Source organism: Dermacentor andersoni, chromosome 6 (genome assembly GCF_023375885.2).
Source record: "Dermacentor andersoni chromosome 6, qqDerAnde1_hic_scaffold, whole genome shotgun sequence".
In the NCBI taxonomy this organism is placed as follows: domain Eukaryota; kingdom Metazoa; phylum Arthropoda; class Arachnida; order Ixodida; family Ixodidae; genus Dermacentor; species Dermacentor andersoni.
The window spans coordinates 142,832,502-142,852,657 of NC_092819.1; the positions used below are offsets into that span (position 1 = coordinate 142,832,502).

General features: G+C 46.7%; 1 long non-coding RNA gene across 2 annotated transcripts; it reads right to left on the reverse strand.

The window, feature by feature from the left end:
• Positions 1-957: 957 nt before the first annotated feature.
• Positions 958-19,498, reverse strand: LOC129382760 (uncharacterized). Of its 2 annotated transcripts, none has more exons than XR_008610818.1 (3): positions 19,446-19,498; positions 2,249-2,316; positions 958-1,481 (listed from the first exon to the last, which is right to left on the reverse strand). It is a non-coding gene; the product is annotated as an uncharacterized lncRNA (long non-coding RNA). The 2 variants fall into 2 exon arrangements; XR_008610819.1 differs by lacking the exon at positions 19,446-19,498 and adding an exon at positions 5,264-5,382.
• Between the last annotated feature and the right edge of the window lie 658 nt (positions 19,499-20,156).

Consider the following 20,156-nt stretch of genomic DNA (forward strand, 5'->3'; position numbering starts at 1 on the left):
CAAGGCCCCAGGTGTGAAAAGTGAAATCGGAACAAATCATTGAAGGAAAAGCGTCAAACGGTCGAATAGCGAATGCATTTAGGTAAGCTTTAAAAAAAAAGCTTTTCGCCTATCAACGTTGCTCACGTGTAACTGCTATCCACAGATATTTTTGTTTGTATGTCTGTTAATATTACTTCGGGTCTAATGCAATACGGCGACGTTCTCTTCGTGTAATAATGTGTAAAAAAAATTTCTCCTAGGAGTAGCATTGAAGTCCCCCAATCCGAACCGCAACACGAAATATTATGGGAAGCCAACAAACATTGACACCAATGACTAGCTAGGGGAAATTACTTGTGCCTAATAAATGAAGATAAAGAAACGATAAGTTAGGGGAAATGAAGGTGGCTGAAAAAACCAGTTTGGACAGGGAAGCGGCGCCACGGTAGGTCAATTGACAGAGCTTTGCACGCATAATGCGAAGTTGTCGAGGTTGTCGGATTATTCCCCATATGCGGCAACTTGTTTTTTCATCCACGTTAACTTCCATTATTTATCAATTCTTTATTTTCGTTTTATAAGGACAAGTAATTTCCCTACGTTAGTCTTTGTTGGCTTCCTATGATATGATCAATAAAAACAGGGCCCATCGATTAACTCCCTTTCTTCCCGCTGATTAGATAACGAGGGTCCCGAATCCGGCTACATGGATGCCTTCAAGTTGCAAGTGTGGGTGTATTGACCGGTTGCCTTCACCCAAAAGGATCACGTTCTCGGGAAGCCTGGGGTAGATAGGATGTTTTACACCCGCTTCCAAGGTCTGTGAGTGGTACTGCTGCCTAACACTCCCCGAGTTCTACCAGGACATATAAATACCCAAGAAAGTGGATGGGGAAATGGCGCCGCGGTAGCCTAATTGGTAGAGCGTCGCACCTGAAATGCGAAGGTTGTGGGATCATTCGTCACCTCCGGTAACTTGTTTCTTCATCCACCTTCATTTCCATTAATTTACCGTTTCTTCATTTTCATTTTATAAGCACAAGTATTTTCACCTGCGTGTACCTTGGTGTCAGTGCTTGTTGGCTTCCTATGATATGACAAATAAACATCGGGCCCCTAGATTGACGCCCTTTCTTCATTTTTAGCACGAAATATATTAAGAAAGACTCTTTGGCATCATACGACGAAGGAACAGAATGAGAAATATATGTATAGCAGCGCCTAAGGGCGATTACACGAAAGCAAATTAAAAAAAAATGTGACACTCGGTAGAAAAGTGAGTTTGTCTCCAATAATGTCCTGTTTATTCATTCCAGTGCATTTTGCTTCATTCATTTTATTCAGTTACGTAGCAGGTGCCGTCAATGGAACGCAAACCAGCAGCATTGTATCCCGAAGACTGATGCTTCGTTACTCGACATTGTCTTGATTTCGTCCCAAGGTTAAGAGGACTTCAGGTGGAATTGCCCCAGCTTCATTTGGGGCCATGATCAGCATAGCTGCAAAATGACAAATCAGAGGTGGTGGTTCGCTCGTATGATCCAAAAGAGGACGAGAAAAAAGAGCAAGTACTGGAATATATATTTCTCGATATTTAGAGCCCTCAATTTTCTCACATATTCAGTGTCAGTATAAATGCTGCAGTTGTACGAAGACAGAAAAACATGTTGTAAGGACAGCTGCTACAGCTTGTTAGTTTTGTCGTGGCTGTTATAGGCTCCGAAAGACAGATGCACTGATTGACAAATCGTAGTCAACAAAGAAGGCTCAAGCGGTTAGTAAAGGGACGATAGAAAGATATGTTCTTTTATTATGTTACGGCGTTGTCTCCCGCATGTGTATTCCCTTGTTCCATGATCGTCAATAAGAAAAAATAAAAATGCTGCGCCGAATCGAACGCTGATTGACACAGCAACTAAATATTGACTGTTCGTACGCAACCACAAACTTTTAACGTATCTGTGTATAGAAGGCACACCCACCAAAGGTTCTAAACGCATTACATCGGTGACAAATTGCAGTAAAAGATAATGATGATCTCGTCTGTGCATCGAAATCGAAGGAATCTGACACCGGGAAGCCCCATTCTTCTTGGCAATCTTAGGCGATTCTAATTTTTCATCTGTTTGTCCCTATATCACCGCGAACACCAAAATAATGAAGCTTTTCTCCAACAAATTGCGCAAACGCTGTCGCCATCTCCTTTCCATTGGGTCCCCACCCCCGTCAAGTTGAGGTAACACCTCCATTGGCTGCGTAATCTTACCGAGTACGGCAGCAAACACCCCGAAGAGGTATTTCCCAAGCAAGCTGTCCATGTCTTCGGCTTGAGAGCTGGATATAAAAAAGTATATATATTTTCCTAAATATCGTTCGTGCGACCATAATAGATTGATGTGTTATCACTACACTCGTCGAATCCTCTGCTTACGCATTTCAATTAAGGTCGTAAAATGTATGGGTGAACTGTAATAATTTCGAAGTTGCTAATAAATAACCTTGCTAGTATTCGTGCATTAGCAACAGAAAATTGATAACTCTTCACGAGGAGTTCTACATATTTTACCAAGAAACCTAATTGAATACAAGAATGCTATGCTTACAATGTGGCAACGCTGTGACAGTGAATAGGCCGCGTATTCGAAGTATCTTGCAAGTGTTTATAGTATTACAATATGACTACATTCCAATGGCTTACCTCAAGTGGATCTCTAGAATACAACTTGAGTGTTGGGCACTTAGTCGTGAAAGAATATCTGCAATATTTTTGCGTTCTGCCCCATAGGCTTCGAGCATTTTCAGCGTCCAACTGGAATGGGGCTAAAGAGTTATTTATTGAAGTAGAACTTCTCGTTTCTAGAATCCTAACGCCATTCTGTCTTTATTGAAGAACAAATCAAAATATCCAATGGCAATATCTTACAAAGGCCGAGCTATGAACGAGTGCCTACAACACATTCCTGTTTCCTTATAGCGATACTAGAAAAAGGAAGATTCACCGCAGAAACCTGACCAAGCGATAACAGTGAAGCATCGTCCCTAGATTCCTGGCCATGTGAGCTTAAGCCTATTCTAAAACAATGTTACCTTTTTTATCCTTTCATCGTTTTTAGCGATGATTATCATTCTTATTGACTCATCATGCAGCTGTGCCTGCTTTATCATAATTGTCTTGGCTGCTGTTGCCGCACCTAATACTCACCAATCTTATAAAAAAATACTTTGGGTGGGAAAGAAATACTGTTGTAAATGACAAGTGATTGCGGGTATATCTATACTGAACACATCGTACTCGTTCATGAGTAGCGCTTGGTGTATGATACTAGTAAATTATGCATGCAGGAAACATTTTTTTCCCAGTTCGGAAGCTTATAGAGACGGGACAAGCATGTACTGATGTTTAATGGATGCTTTTTCAACGCTAGCTGTTCCGGGCGCAGGTGAAACCACGAAAGTGCGTTGGCTTGTCCCGGATTTCAGGCGCATGTTGAACTTACCGGCGGATTTTCTTCTGAAGTATTGATGCCGCAACGATATTTCTTAGTTGTTTTCGTGTTATGGGCACTTGTTGTCGCTTCATACCCGGTGTTCTCCCACAGTGCGTGCCTATCAACGAAGCGACGGGCGCTCCCCTCGCCCCCCCCCCCCCCCCCCCGTTCTTCTGAAGTATTTGCTTTTGTAACTCACAACCTGCAAAGTTGCATGAACTACCGACCCCTTCCAGTTATCTGAACGTAGGAATCACGTGGCCCGGCACACCAACACTGCTGCTCCGACGGAAGGAGAATGGGACGTGGGTGACGCAAGCACCCACCCCTGGTTCCTGCGGACGTCGAATTTACAAAGGAATTTAAGGCGCAAAAAGCCATTGTTAGAAGAGATAGTCGCTGCCGGCCGCCCCGTCGGTTTGGCGCTCTCTTCAGCACCGCTGCCTCTACGCGATTACCTGCTGTATCTGCTACATAGTGTAGAAAGCGTTTCATCTCCTTTTCGTCTGCTCGAAGAGATTGTCTCGCATTGTCGACTCCGAGCCGAAAGAGAGCATTGCAGCTGTAGTATTGGCGAACCAGTATCTGAACAGCGCATACAAAGCTGTGATATACGAGGCTCGAAGACGCCCGCTACGCCACTCGATTGCCATTAGGAGACCGCCGGGTGTCAGATACTTTAGGTGGGTTAGTGCCTGACGTTTGCTTTTCAATTCGCCAGACGTCTCTCGCACAGGCAGATCTTAGGAGAGGGTTTTAAATTTTGGTGGCCTATCACTTACGAATTTACTTTATTCAAACATTCGATTCTATGTTGAGGTAAGGGACAATATAGTGGAGAAGCAACACGAGGAATGAGATCGCGATGGAGGGATTCCAAGTTCAAGACCTTATTCAAGTTCGCAAATAGCTCGGCATTTGAGCCAGTTCCGTAAAAACAGGGAAAGCGATTCTCGACATGGTGCAGGCAGAGGACGTGATGGTCGTGGAAGTTGACGAGGCTTGGGAATTGTTTGTTGAGCGAAAGCTGGAGGAAAAGCTACGAGAGAGATGTGAGGGTCGTGGGCGTGAAGAAGCAGAAAAGCGCCGGAGGCACGAGAGAAAGGCAAGAGAGCCAACATGACTGCACGCTGTTTGGATGAAAGAACTTGAACGACAAATTCAAAAACTCAATTGGTAAGAGCCCGAGGCTGCCTTAATTCACGCCTTCAAGACCAGCGAATGTTTCTTATATTTTGCTCTTATTTATAACGAGCACATGAAGAAGTGCGAGCTGGGACCTGTGGTCCGAGAGCTTGATCCCATGGCTCCCTTGCTATGTCGCCTGTATTTTAGAAGTCCTGCTTGGTGAGAAGAATCGGGACTACGATGAGGCTAACAAGGCTTTGTTGAGGCATTATGATGCATTGAGGCAGGCCACCTTCGATGGCCTGGGTGATAGTGACAATGCGAAGCTTGTCGAGGACAGACCACCTATTGAGATATCTACCAGCTCAGGATCTGTATTAAATGATGGGGTGCTGGTGTAGAGGCTGTGTGACGAGCGCGAACACAATGTCATTTCGTCGTCTACTTAGGTCACTTTGGATAGAGTGGTTCACAGTGGCCCTTTAATTTCGATGGCGTTGATAAAATCCAGCCTGCCGAGGAGAGACCGCAGGGGGAGTCGGCTTGTTGAGGTGGCGTCGAATCCCGTCCCGTTCTGTCAGAAGCAGTGACATGTAGCGAGGACAACGAGGTTGGCTTGGTTTTGCCGCCCATGGTAGTATCGTTGCAACGAGAAGGCACCGTACCTGGAATAGGAGTGCCGAGATCGGAAGCTTGGCTGGCCGCGCCGAAGTCAAGCGACGAAAGCACAAGCCGAGAACGTGGTACTCGCGCGGCGATGCGTGCCGAGTCAAGCGTGCCAACAGCCAAGACGTTAAGAAAAACCAGAGTGGACTAAATCCAAAGCTTAGACGGTTGTAAAAATGTAGAATAGCCGTGACGCACGTCCGTAAATAAAGGATTGCACGAATTTCAGACGCCGTAAAAGCCGCCTGTTCTCAGTGGTGTCAAGGCATTCCAAGCATACGAATGTAATGAAGCGTCGGGCGTGTTCGAAAGCCTGCTACAGTGGCCGCTCCCTTCCTCGGTGAAAGAAAGGCGACTGCCTAGCCAACAAAAGGACAGCATGAATGCGCCTTCCTCCCCGAACTAGGAGAGCACGCTTCGAAAGTAGCAGGTGCGTCGGGCAACTCAGCTTTATTCTTCTTTCGCGAGTGGACAGTGCGCAGACTCACGAACGGTCTACCTACTCAAGCCCGTCTGAAATGGTTTCACTTTAAACAGCGCATTGTTTTAAGCTATTCGTCTTTTCTGTTCGCTATAAACAGTAATTTTCTTTGTTCGCTGTTCTTTTTAACGAAAACCTGATTCCTGGACGCTTGAGTAAAGAGAGCGCCAGTGTTGCCGCTTTTTTGCTGTACTTACGGATATGTAGGCTAGGAAGTGCCTAATTGCCTCATTTTGATTGTGGCTTCATTTATGTGTCCTACGCAACAGTAGTAACTACTAGTCCAGAATTTTGATTCGCCTTTGTTTTTATGTCGCTTGCGTGGGTTTAAGTATTTGTTTCTTAGTTATATAGAACCATTTGTGCTTGAAAAATGTGGTATTCGTTTTGCTGAGTGCATTTACCGGCCCGATACCCGCCCCACCTCGTTCCTGCCGATGTCGGATCGCCAAAGGGAAATAAGGTGGAACCGGCCAATTGTTAGAAGAGAGAGTCGCCGCCAGCCGCCCCGTCGGTCTAGTGCGTTCTTCGGCACCGCTACCTGTACGGTATAACCTGCTTTATCTGTACATATTGTATAAGGCTATTCATCTCCTCTCGTTCTGCTGCAAGAGTCCGTCTCTAGTCCTCGACTCCGAGCAGCAATACCGGTAAGAGCTCTTAAGCTAATCTAAATACGTACGCAATAGCTCTTTTTCCGATACATATAGTGTTTCGCAATCACCTGCGTTTCCACCACTCTCCACTAACATTAGAGAGACTGCCGACACGCCACTGTACAATCCACGTCTACCGAATGCACTGCTCCGGCCTACTTGCGTTCTTTCTGGCATCAAACACACAGATTAGAGCAAGAACAAATGATGCCAAACACCCGTGTGCACAAAGTGCCGCTGGAAACTAACAAAGTGTCAACTTCAGCGAAAGGCAGCTTACTTCAAGGCGTTTCAGTCGATGGGCCTTGTACGCTGTACATCTTCCGAATGAAAACTTCAGCGTTTTGCAGGCGCGATTGCGGCGTTGATCGCTTTCCTCGCAGGCATATTGCGCATACATTTCCGCGCCCTTTCTTGGCAAAGTGGCTTCGCATCAATTGGCGTTTGCTCGTCTGCTGCTGATATTTGCGTTTTAAAGAAAAAGCGATTGGTGGCAGCCACCTTTTATTCCTTTCGGAACGGGGCAGCTTGCAGGTATCCAGAAGAAACTTCACTTTTGTTCGGCATAATAATGCATCTTTAACGCGTACACGTCACCTTGACGCGGCGAGTTCTCGTGGTTTCTTGACGTCGCGTGAGAGATAGGTGAAGTGGGTGCAGCCGAAAACATTTGGCCAATAGTCGAAGGCTAATAATGGCGAAAATTCTTCAAATCAGAAGGAACACGTTTTATTTTGTTGGGTCAAATAATGCATTATCACTGCTTACACTTGTATCAGATGGGGAGCTATCGCGGTATTCGTGACGTCGCGTGACAGACAAGTGGAGTGGGGATGGCCTAGAAATGTTTTTGACCAATTGCGGAACGCTGATTGCAGAACTGGAATAGAAAATTTCGATCAGTTTTGCGTTATAGCACCCCTGGTTCGTAGCATTATCCCCGGCAGCAAAAGCGCAGTCCCGGAGAATGTAAAGGTTGGGCTCGGAAGTAGTGCAGTAGGGCTTGAGCTTACTGACATGCATGACATCACTGGACGCCAGAGAAGAGGCGAGGTCAAACTTAGAGCAGCAATCTCCTACGCCACTGGCGTCACTTCGCACACCTAGCGGTGGGGTTCTGTGTATTGCGAACTGAGCTTCTCTGAAAGTATGACGTGACGAGAGGGCGACCACAGGAGCACGAGCGCGGCAGACGAAAACTGTGCGTCAGAATGGCGGGCGTTGTACAGTAGCTGCTAAGTGGTTTGCTAGGCCGTCGGTCGAGTACGGGCGAGCTGACGTGCGCGGTCGGCGAGGGTGATGGCGTCGGGCGCATACCCGCTAGTTGTGGTTGCAGCGGGAGGAAGTGCAGTATCAAGGGGACAGGTTGGTTCGCAACCGTCCATTAGCTAAAATGGAGAAAATCCGGCACTGTCGTGCCGAGAAGCATTGTACGAAAATGTGACGTAAAGCAGGGCAATATCTCAATCATGGTGGTTCTACGGAATGTACACCCGTGAGCAAGCGTATACGGACCAGGGATTGCGCGATAAAGCTGGTTTTTACCACTACCTGTGAATGCAACTTGGAATTCAGGACTGCAATCCAAACTTGGCCTTAGGTATTTTCCTGTGTGGGCGTCAATTTGAGTTTATGCGAGTTAATTACGAAGAAATTTAGACTGTTCGGCGACCCTGTGGTCCGTACACTTTTGCTCACGGGTGTGCATGGACAGCATACCTTTGAGGGTACGGTTTAACCGTCAGTCTAGCGGTTTGAGGATGGTATGAGGTGGTCAGCTTCTGTCGAATGGAGCAGGAGTGCACGATTTCGGCGATAACTTTTGATAAAAAGTAACGACCACAGTCAGTAGAAGCTGTCTCGGGTCTCCATGATGCAATATAAAATGGTGCGAGAAAGTCTGCCACATCAATGCCGCAACTGGTCGGGTAAATCCGCGTTATGGCGTATGGGGTGGCATAATCAGCTAACACGGCTAGCCATTTGTTTCATGAGGGTGATGTCTCAAAGGGGGCGAGGACATCTAATCCAACACAAAATAATGGTTCTACAGGGACGGTGATCGGCTGCAGACGACAGGATGGTAGTCATTGAGGCATTTTCCCATGCTGGCACGAATCACAGGCAGCAAAGTATACCGTCGGACGCAGTGAGTGATCCCGGGCCAATAGAAACGGCGCCGGACGCGGTCGTATGTCCGCGTTAACCCAAGGTGCCCGGCAGTATGTGCGTAATGGAGCTCAAAGGGCACAGTCCGTCGTAGATGTTTGGGCACGACAAGAAGATCAGACCCGCCAGTGAGGCAGTTCCTTCGGTACAGAATGCCGCCCTGGAGGACATATCGGTGAACGGAAGCGTCGGTAGGTGTAGAGTGCAAATGCTACATGAGTACTCGAGGAGACAGGTCTCGGCACTCCTCATCGGAGATGTTAGGAAAGGTTCGACACAGACAAAATTCCGTTGGCCGTACTAGTGTCTGAGTCTACAGGCTCGTCGACCGCGTACCGAGAGAGAAAATGAGCGTCCTTTTAGGGAGGGCCACATTTGTAGATGACAAAAGACGAATGTTTTCGGAGGCGTAACGCCAAGCGACCAAGTCTTCGTGCAGGATCTTTCAGTGAGCGCACCCAGGAAAGCGCATGATGGTCCATGACGGCTGAAAAGGGTCGGCTGTATAAGTATGGGTGGAATTTCAGAACCACCCAAATTGGGGAGAGACACTCACGCTCCATGATAAAATAGTTGCGCTCCGAAGATGAAAGGAGCCTTCTGGCGTAAGCGATTACACGCTCGTTGCCACGCTGGGTTATGCTAGTACTTCACCAATTCCTTGGCCGCTGGCATCTGCGCGGACTTCGATAGGTGCAGAAGTATATAAATTGGCGAGAATGGTTTCTTGTGTTGCATTGTGAGAAGATTGATTAGCTGCGAGAACATGGATGCCTTATTATCGCCTCTTTTTCTTCAAAGGCTCGGTCACTGGTCGTGCTATTGCCACAACTTTTTTCACGAAGCGGCGGAAGTAAGAGGAAAGGCCGATGAAGCTGAGAACATTCTTGGGGCATATTTCTGAACAGGGAAGTGCCTAAATGCATGAATAATTCCTGGGTCCGGTTGAACTTCGTTAGCATCAACGAGATGTCCAAGAATGTCCAAATTGACACTTTGATGTGTGGAGTTGCAGACCGGCTCGACGAATAGCTTCCAGGACTGCTAAGAGGCACTCGTGGTATGTAGCGAATGTGTGGGGGAGTTCTGTAACGTCGTTCAAATAGTACGTACAAGTGTACCACTTGAAACCGTGAAGAGGGGATTGCACCATGCGTTCAAATGAGGAAGTAGCGTTACATAGACCAAATGGCATCACTCTGAATTGCAAAAATGCGTCGGATGTTATAAAGGAGGCCTGTTCTTGGCCCAGACCGTTCATTGCGATCTGCCAGTAGCCGAATCGAAGCTCTACGGATGAGAAATAGCGAGCACCATGGAGGCAGTCAAGGGCGTCACAAATGCGAGGTGGAGGATACACGTCCTTCTTTGTAACACTGCTGAGATGCCGATTGTTGTATTCATATAGGAGGTTGTGGCCAATCCTGCTCTGGTGAGGGAGTGCGTTACCGGTTCTTGTCACCGGAATCAGGACGCACTACAGGCCTGTTTATGCAATTTTATCACCACGCGGATTTTTTTTTTCCGGTGGAAAATTGCGCGGCGCCGGGTTTCGAACCACTGTCATTTCGCAGGCGAGGCGAATGCTCTACCTCTACGCCATCACAGCATCTGCAGGGACAACATGGCCATAATTAGCACATGACGAGGGTAGTTGGAGAAGTATAGGAGAGGCTTTTTCCCTGCAGTGGGCATAGCCAAGCTGATGATGATGAAGATGCCCATAATCCACGCAAAATCGTCCAGAGCCGTCTTTCTTTTTTCAGCAGTACAACAGGTGACGCCCATATACTACAGGAGGGTTCAATAATGTTCCTTGCAAGCATCTTGCGAACTTTTGCGACAAGAGGAAGAAGTGACTCTAGTGCGGAACCCCGTTATCAACAATTCTCATTTTACATGTATTTCTGCGTGCTTTTGTCAGACGCCACTCCCGAGAGCTTCGGCGATGAGAGCGGAGGCCGCTAGACGTCCGGAGGAGACAGACGTCACAGCCTCAAGCGCTCCGAGGAAGCGCAACCACTACATGAGTGACACAGTCAGCGAGGGCACCATGCTGTACTTCTCTGCTTAAGACGAGGTTCTATCCGAGGACGGTGATTCCTTGACAGTTGGGAGGCAAAATAGATTGAAGAGAATCGTCACTGCTTCCTCGTCTCCAAAAAAGGACGACGGCGATGGCAAAGAACATTGGCACAGCTCATACCATACTCTTCTTGCCGGAGACGCTAACCGACGACCTGAATAGGTTGAACAGGCAAGCCATATCCGTCACACTGGAGCCACAGCGGATGTCACTATTATTGAAATCCGTCAGCTATGAGAATCACGTTGTGAGGATAACCTTCAATCGAGGAAGTTTGCCATCCCACGTGTTAGTTGGATTTTCTTGTAATCGGGTGTGACCTTTCCTTCCACGACCACTTCAGTGCCGTAATAGTTTGAAGATAGGGCATGTCAACGGCATATGCAAAAATTCGACCGTGTGCCCAGAATGCTCTGAGCAGCAGAGCGCTGATGCTTGCTGTGCGACTGATTTTAAGTGTGCGAATTGCTCTGGTCCCCATTAAGCATCGTCGAAAGACTGCCCAAGACACAAGACAGAGCTGAAATTCCTAAAACAAATGGTGAGAGGCAACTGAACGCACAGGGAGGCCGCCGCCTAAGTGTGACGGCGTCGTGCCCGCCGCACATGATCTTCGTCTACTAGAAATACTGAGACCGTCGTAAGAAAGACGCTACTTCCAACAGCTGGTGCTCCCAAGGCGCCCACCCACACTAGCAACACGGCGTCTGGTGACGTATTTAACACGTCTTCTGCAAACGCCTGGCCTGCACTTCCGACATTAAGTCCTCCAGCAGAACAAAGATCGATGGTGGGTTCTCAACGCACTAATGACGGCACAGATCGCGTGTGAGGACAAGACACCCAAGTAATCGGTATAGTCAAGTCTCTATTGAAAGTAATTCGCGTATTCATAAATGACATGCAGACGCCATCTGCTCGGGGTGCACTGCAAGTGCTGGACGGTTTGGATCCGATTCTTGCGAGACTCGAATAGCAAGCACAATGGCTCTACCACGTCAGCCGTTCTTCATACAAGTGGAGGAAGCGTGTAATATGCAATGGAATGCTTGTGGACCGTATTGCTGAATTTCGCCGTTACGTTTCACCAATCGACTCCCCGTTGTTGTCGTATGTGAACCGAACTTACAGAAACCCGTCTGGATCACAGGCTATGAGCCTTATGTATCATCGACTTGTATTGAAATTAGCAAGGTTATCATCTACATACAGTGTGAACTAACTTACATTGTTCAACCAGTGCTGCCTAACGGCAGTGATCTGTATGTCTACTCGATCTTGAAAAAGAGCAAGCTTTTATTTACTATAGTGCGCGCCTACCTTTCTCCATCAAGTCGTTTCGGCTGACAGAGACTGAGCGGCATTATAGATGAGACTCCTGGTCCATGGATTGTTGTTGGGAACTTTAACGCACATCATTCACTTTGGGAAAGCGTCAAGGTAAATTCCAAAGGAAAACACCTCGTCTCCTTTGCCTGTGACCGTGAACTTTGCTGTCTAAATAATGGCAGTCCCACGTTTCTGCGCGGCCGGACGTAAGTACAGTAGTTGTTTAGACTTAGGTAGTGTCTCGCGATGCCTCACTCCCCCCGTCCTTTGGTTCGCAGATACAGAAACCCGCGGAAGCGACCGCATTCCTACCTACCTGAAGATTAAAGGCCTAGCCAAATCAATCCCATCCAATTTTAGGGAAACAACAATTTCGCACGTGTTTGAAACACACAGATTTTGATGCAGAAATACAGAGCCTCTGTGCAACCCGCCGCTGAGCGGAGCGACGACACTGATGGACTAAACCGGTTTACGAGATTACAGAGGCCAGATGTATTTAAAAGAAGATGTTGTTTTGCTGTGCTGCCAAATCAACGCTGGAAATTCTATTGTGAGCCTCCCGATCCGTGTAAACCTCTGTCAGTTTTTTGGAGAACAGTTTGCGGACTTCGAGCGGCTCCTCAACAACGCCGGCCATGTAAATCCCTAGCGCTCCGTCAAGGACGCCGAGAAGTCGACGTAGCCCACGATTACTGCGCAAGAATCGGGGTTCTGGCGTTCACCTATTCACCTTGCGCACCTATTCCTACTACCCCCCCCTTGCTCCAGAGATCCTCGTAAGGACGCTGCCTTGTCTATCGAAGAACTGGAGGACGCCTTGCTGGCCGCGTAGCTACCATATGACGTCATAACAGCTGCAAAAGCGGAGGCTCAACTCGTGCGCTCGCTTGCGGCCGCGTAGCTACATAGCGGGGTCTCAGCTCGTGCGCTCGCCTGCTGTCGCACAGATGGTACTGCGGCCTAACTCCCGCTCCTCCCGCTAGGGCACTGACGTCACAACAGCTGCAAGCCGGGCTCAACTCTTGCAAGATGGGCTGGGTGGGAATCGAACCAGGGTCTCCGGAGTGTGAGACGGAGACGCTACCACTGAGCCACGAGTACGATGCTTCAAAGCTGTACAAAAGCGCCTCTAGTGAATGCGGTGTTGCCTTAGAAACGAGCTGTTTCTAAGGCTCAGGCGTGCGTCGCTTGCTCAGGCACACATTTCGTTGCCGCGCCGAACGCTGCGTTGCTCGACGCTCACCGCGTCCAATGCGGGGCGCGTAGTCGCTGCGCCGTAGCCCATTGTCTTACACCCCTTGGCGGGTCGACGGGAACGCTGTCACGTACCACTGTTGAAGGCGAAGCAGAGTAACGCATGAGTTGTTTCTTCGTCTAGCCGAACCAAATATAGCCAAGCAACAGCAGTTCACCAGGCTTAACAGTGGTTCAACAACTAAAATAAAAGCTACTATGCTTCGCATCCTGGGCTTAACCTTATCTAAGCCACAGCCATTTTTTAACCCGACCCTGTTGAACCTGGCGCTCGTTCGTCTCCCCGATTCATTACCGGAAGCCGTTCAGCGGACCGTATATGCAGACGACATTTGCATATGGGCTTCAGGAGTGGCACGTGTACAACTCCGCGCACGACTTCAGAAGTCTGCAATGGCCGTGTCAAACATACCTAAGAAGGCAAGGCCTGGACCCTTACCCTGCGCAATGTGCGTTCGTAAACGGCCGTAAACGAGGCCGTAAACGAGGAAATAATTGCAAAAATCCTTGAATTCGAGCTTGTGGCCATTGAGCGCATACATCGCTTAGGAAGACGAGGACCGAACAAGACGAGGCCAGTCATATTTAAATTACTGGACGCAAGAGATAAAAGTACCATACTAAAAAACGGCTTTAAACTAAAGAACTCAGACTTCTCGATACGGGAAGATTTTTCGCGAAAACCTAGAGAGACCCGAAATAAGCTCTGGGACAGTGCTAAGCAAAACCACGAAAATAAAGACAAGGTGTCGTTAGCGTACAACAAACTATTTATTAACAACGTGTTTTCATCTGGGATGACGAAAAGAATGACAGGGTAGAAATAAAGAAGCACGATAAAATGTAGCAAAAACAGAACGGGAACGTGGAAAAAAGAAAAGAAAACGAAGTAAACCGCCGGGCAACACGTCAATGCGAGCGCAAGAAAAAATAACGTTGTTAAACGTAAACGCTCGAAGTATATTAAATAAAGTACAGCCATTTGAAAAGTTATTGCTCGATCGCGAACCAGATATAGTGATAATCATGAAAACATGGTTATCATCGTCTGTCTCAAGCCATGAAGTCACTCCCCCAAATTACGTACAGGTTCGTAAAGATAGGCAATCACGTGGTGGAGGCGTGGTGTTAGCAATAAAGAAATCAATCCCACTGGTCATTCTTCCAGAAGTAGCTGAAGCTGAGGCAATCTTTTGTAAGGTTAACACTAAATGCACAAGTATAGTTGTTGGCTGCCTATATCGAAGCACCGCATGTGGACACGAATGCATAATTGCCATACAAGAATATGTGCAGCAACATCTTCAAAATTGTCGTGTTATTCTTATGGGTGATTTTCACCTTCGCGACTTTAACTGGTCTACCACGCAGAACACAACAAAGGCTTCAGAAGCTCTTCTCGATATGATGTTACATTTTAACTTTTGCCAAACTGTGGAATATCCCACAAGAGTGCAATACGATTTTCGGAGTATACATGACCTGATCTTGGTAAGTAGTAACTTTCCCTCAGAACAAGTGACGGTAGAAGTAAAAGAAGGAATATCCGATCAGAATATTCCGATGTGTAATAACCTCTAGATTACAAGATATCAGTTCAAACCGCAGCGCAAACTATACTTAATTTCGACAAAGCAGACGACGCCTACATACAAACCTATTTAGCTCATGAATCCCAACAGTTTTCGGCATCGGCCTCCGATCCTCTGACTGATGTAAATGTTGTCTGAATGCATTTTAAAGACATAGTGTCCCACTGTGTAACAAATTTTATTCCCGTTATATCGAAAAAAAAACATTGAAAAATAACCCGTGGATTACTCGGGAAGTTATACATGCAAAACGCCAACTCAAAAGGTTTCGCAAACTTAGCAACGCAATAGGCAATACCCCATCTAAGACCCCTAGAATAGCGCTTGCAGCAAACAATTTCAAACAGAAATCCAATAAGCGAAACACCACTACTTCAACACTGTACTACCCAGCTTTATAAAGAACAACCCACGTAGAAAGGCAATAAAGCTAATAGATATAATCAAATCTTTCGTTCGGTCTTCACAAAAGATAATGGCGTCATGCCGGACTTAGTTCCAACGACTGTTCCCACTATCGACCCACTCGTTATCACAGGCGCTGGTGTTGTTAATCTTCTTGCCCTAGACACTGAAAAAGCATGTGGTCCGGACAAGACACCCAACCAATTTCTTAAAAGGTACGCACGGTGGGGCAGCAGATACCTTAGCCTTATTTTCCGTATATCCCTTTCAACATGAAATCTACCTAAAGATTGGAAAATAGATAAAATTATTCCGATGTACAAATCGGAAGATAAATACGTTTAATCAAATTTCACACGAATATCTTAAAAGAGCACGGCATGCAAACTGCTCGAACATATAATTCTAAAACATATAACAATTTCTTTTTTGAAACTGAAGGCATCCTGTCCCCTAAACAGCATGGTTTTCGCAGGGGTTTATCGACTATACCTCAATTAACCGAAGAAATACACGATCTCGCGCTCGGTATTGACAATCACACCCAAACGGACATTATCCTTCTTGATCTTTCTGAAGCGTTTGATTGTGTTTGTCGCACCAAGCTAGCAACTAAACTAAAAAACATTATCGCAGACGGAGAAATGATGCGTAGAACACAGTCCTATTTCCGAATGACAATACAAGGAAAAGGAAGATTCAACGCAGAAACCTGACAAAATCATAACAGTGAAACATGGCGCTCTTTTTTCCCTAGTTTTCTCGCCATGTGAGCTTCAGCCTCTTCTAAAAGTAAGTTAACTTTTTATTATTTCATCTTTTTTGAACATGATTATCATTCTTTTTCATTCATCAAACAACTGCGCCTGCTTTATCCTAATCATCTTAAATGCTGTTGCCGAATCTAATACTCAACAGTATTATCTAATCATAGTGCGGGTGCAAAAAAAAAAAAAAATACTGTTGTAAATGACAAGTGATTCCGGATATATCTATACTGAAGACATCGTACTCATTTATGGGTAGTGCTTGGTATATAATAACCCGTCGTGTTTGCTCAGTGGCTATGGTGTTGGGCTGCTGAGCACGAGGTCGCGGGATCGAATCCCGGCCATGGCGGCCGCATTTCGATGGGGGCGAAATGTGAAAACACCCGTGTACTTAGATTTAGGTGCACGTTAAAGAACCCCAGGTGGTCGAAATTTCCGGAGTCCTCCACTACGGCGTGTCTCATAATCAGAAAGTGGTTTTGGCACGTAAAACCCCATAATTTAATTTAATTTTCGTATATAATACTAGTAACTTACTTACGCACGGCACATGTTTTTGCCGAGTTCTGAAGCTTATAGAGACGGGACAAACATGCACTGGGTTTTTATGGATGCTTCTTCAACGCTAGCCGCGCCGGGCGACGGTGAACCTGCAAAAGTACAGCCGCTTGTCCCGCATTTCAGGCGCATGTTGAACTCACCGGCGGATATTCTTCTGAAGTATTGAGGCCGTAACGCTATTTGTTAGTGGTTTCCGTGTTATGGCCTGTTGTCGCTTCATACCCGGTACGTCACTACAAGAGGTGACGTACATGTTCTACACGAGGGTTCAATAAAGCTCTTAGCAAGCATGTTGCAAACTTTTGATGAGCTGTCACAGTGCGTGTCAATCAACGAATGAACGGGCGAACGACCCCTTTGTTCTTCTGAAGTAGTTGCTTTTGTGACTCACAGCCTGATTAGTTGCACGAACTACCGACCCCAAGGAGATTTAAGGCGCAGCCAGCCCATTGTTAGTAGAGATAGTTGCTGCCAGCTGCCCCGCAGGTGTGGCGCTCTTTTCAGCACCACTACCTTTATGCCATTATTTGCTACATCTGTTACATAGTGTAGAATACTCGTAGCGATAGGTCCCGGTACTGCTCATCGGCGATGCTAGCGATGGTTATACAAAGAGAAAATGTCGTTGGCGGTACTAGTGTCGGCGTCTACACGCTCGTCGACCGGGTAGCGAGAAAGGCAATCAGCGCCCTTGTGGGCAAGGCCAGATTTGCAGATGAAAAATAACGAATATTACGAGGGGTGTAACACCAAGCGACCAAGCCTTCCTGTAGGATCTTTCAGTGTGTGGAACCAGGAAAGCGCGTGATGGTCCATGACGACTGACGAGGGTGGGCCATATAAGTATGGGTGGAACTTCGCAGCCGCCCAAGCTGGGGTGAGACACTCGCGCTCTGTGATGGAATAGTTGCGCTCAGCGGATGAGAGGGGCCTTCCGGCGTTAGCGATAACACGGTCGTTGCTGCGCTCGCATTGTGCTAGTACTCAGCCGATTCCGTGGCCACTGGCATCTGTACGGACACGGGTATGCGCAGAGGGATGTAAATTGGCGAGAACGGGTTGAGTTGTGAGAATGTTGATGAGCCGCGAGGACAGGGATGCTTCGTTAGCGTCCCTTATTCTTGAAAAGTTTGGTCAGTGGTCGTGCTATTGTCCCGAATATGTTTCATGATGCGCCGGACATAAGAGGAAAGACCGATGAAGCTGAGAACATTCTTGATACATTTCTGAAGAGGGAAATGCCTAAATCCATGAATATCGCCTGGGTCCGGTTACACTCCGTTAGCATCTACGAGATATCGAAGAACGTCCAATTTGACACTTTGATGTGTTGTGTAGCAGACCGGCTTGACGAAAAACGTCCGGGACTGGTGAGAGGCTCTCGAGGTGCGTAGCGAATGTTGGGGAGAATACTATAGCGTCGTTCAAGTAGCATAGGCATGTCCACCATTTGTAACCGTTAAGAAGGGACTGTATCTACATAGACCGAACGGCATGTCTCTGAATTGGAAAAGAGCGTCAGGTGTTACAAAGGCAGTCTGCTCGCGGTCTAGATCATTCATCACGATCTGCCATTAGCCGGATCGAAGCTCAACGGATGAGAACTAGGGAGCACGATCGAGGCAGTCAAGGGCGTCAAGAATGCGAGTTAGAGGACACACGTCCTTTCTTGTAACCCATTTAAGATGCCGATGATCTGCGCAAAATCGTCCTCAGCCGTCTTTTAGTTTCAGCACTACAAGAGGTGACGTACATGTTCTACACGAGGGTTCAATAATGCTCTTGGCAAGCATGTTGCAAACTTTTGCGAGAAGAACTCAACGCTCAGCCAGCCACACTGAATACGGGCGGAGATGAACAGGAGGGGCATCGTAGGTACTTATGCGATGTTTAACAGCTGTAGTATGAGCTAAAAAACTATCGTTCAAGTCAAATATGTCGCGGTAAGAAAACAGCAGGCGGTAAAGCTCATGGCATGCTTAGGCAGCATGCCCGGTTGTATTGTAGTCTATTGAAACAGATGCCACTGAGGGATTCTGCGATGAGAAAAGCTGGGCCAGAGACATTCTCCGTGGCAGCACTTCTGTCATCATGCCAAAGTTGACCACTGGCCGGCAGACGCTATTCGCAGTAACAGATAACAGTGGTACCGTGTGTAAGGAGGAAGTCGTGTATAGGAGCCGCGATGTTGCGACAGTCGGGCACCAGTGGGGATTACAAAGCGTCAACGTAAGTCCGTGCCGAAGGTCGCAAGCGAACGAAGTCTACGGAACTGAGTGTCTTGGGGTTGGCTCAGCAGGATTCAGAATAAGCAGGTCAGGGCGAAGAGTATTGGCTGAACATCATATGAGAGCAGTATGCGGGGTGAGGAAGTCCAGGTCGAGGATGTGTGGATACATACAGGCAAAATTGCAGCGCAGTTGGCCGCTCAACACACTTTGTGCGTATCCGCAGGCATCATTCATGCTCGTAAAAACCCTTTTATATCGCACGTATTGAGCAGCAGAAAGCTGTATGGGGAGTTTGTCATGTTGCTGTGCAATTGTGTTAATAACCCTATTCATATAATTTTAGGAATTGAGAATTTGAGTATACTAAAAATAATTATCTAATTAGGCGGAGTGAAAAAAATAATCTGAGTATTTCGAAGCCACGGCAAGCAACGTTACCTTGGTTATGTCTGGCTATGTAGCATTTGCACAGTTTTAAGTTTTACCTCAAGTGAAACGTCCCATAAGACTAATAATGCCAGTCGGATTAAAATTTCATATTTGTGAAAACAGTGAGTCATACATGGCTATTCTTTAAATATACTGAAGACTGAGGATATCAAGGCTCAGTTATATAGCAAACTGTATATGTATGCTTCTCTCACCTCTAGGATCGATGCAAAGAAAGGAGATGCGACGAAGACGGCCAGAGTCCTGTAGTGGTCAACGCTTTTACATCGCTTTATATATCCGCTCAGACACCACGTGCTCAATCTACTGGCCTAAAGAAATAAGCATGATGCACATTTTTTCCCTAAGAGAACTGAAGCAAAAATACTTTCATGGTGATTATAATGTAAACTTGCCATTTCTAAAAGCAATTTCCACGTCCGCCTAAACGTTCTTCTAAACGGATGTCCATTGCACTCATGATCTACTTGACAGACATATTACCAATTTTTTTCTGAGATTGGTCTGTAGTGTACATGAGCTATTGCAGTACCTGGACAGGCCTGCCATATTTTGACATACTTTGACATGCGCTCATACATCATCGTTTAATGTCGCATACCGCCGTAATCGCTTTGTTGGCTCAGTATTTTGTTTTCTTGTTCATTACAACCATCTGAATGCTTTTCACGCACATACATATCCAGCTCCAAGTATGCGTAGGTTTAGAGGACCACCTATTTAACAAACAATATATATTCAAATGCGGTGTTAGTCCGAGACATTTCTCTTCGAAGAGCAACCCAAGTGCAATAACGAGTTGGCTATGGGGATGACACTTGAGGAACGTCTTCAATTCTTCACCTAAACGGTTACTTCTGAGTCAGAGATTGTAAAAAACACAAAAATCTTGCCCCAGAAATATT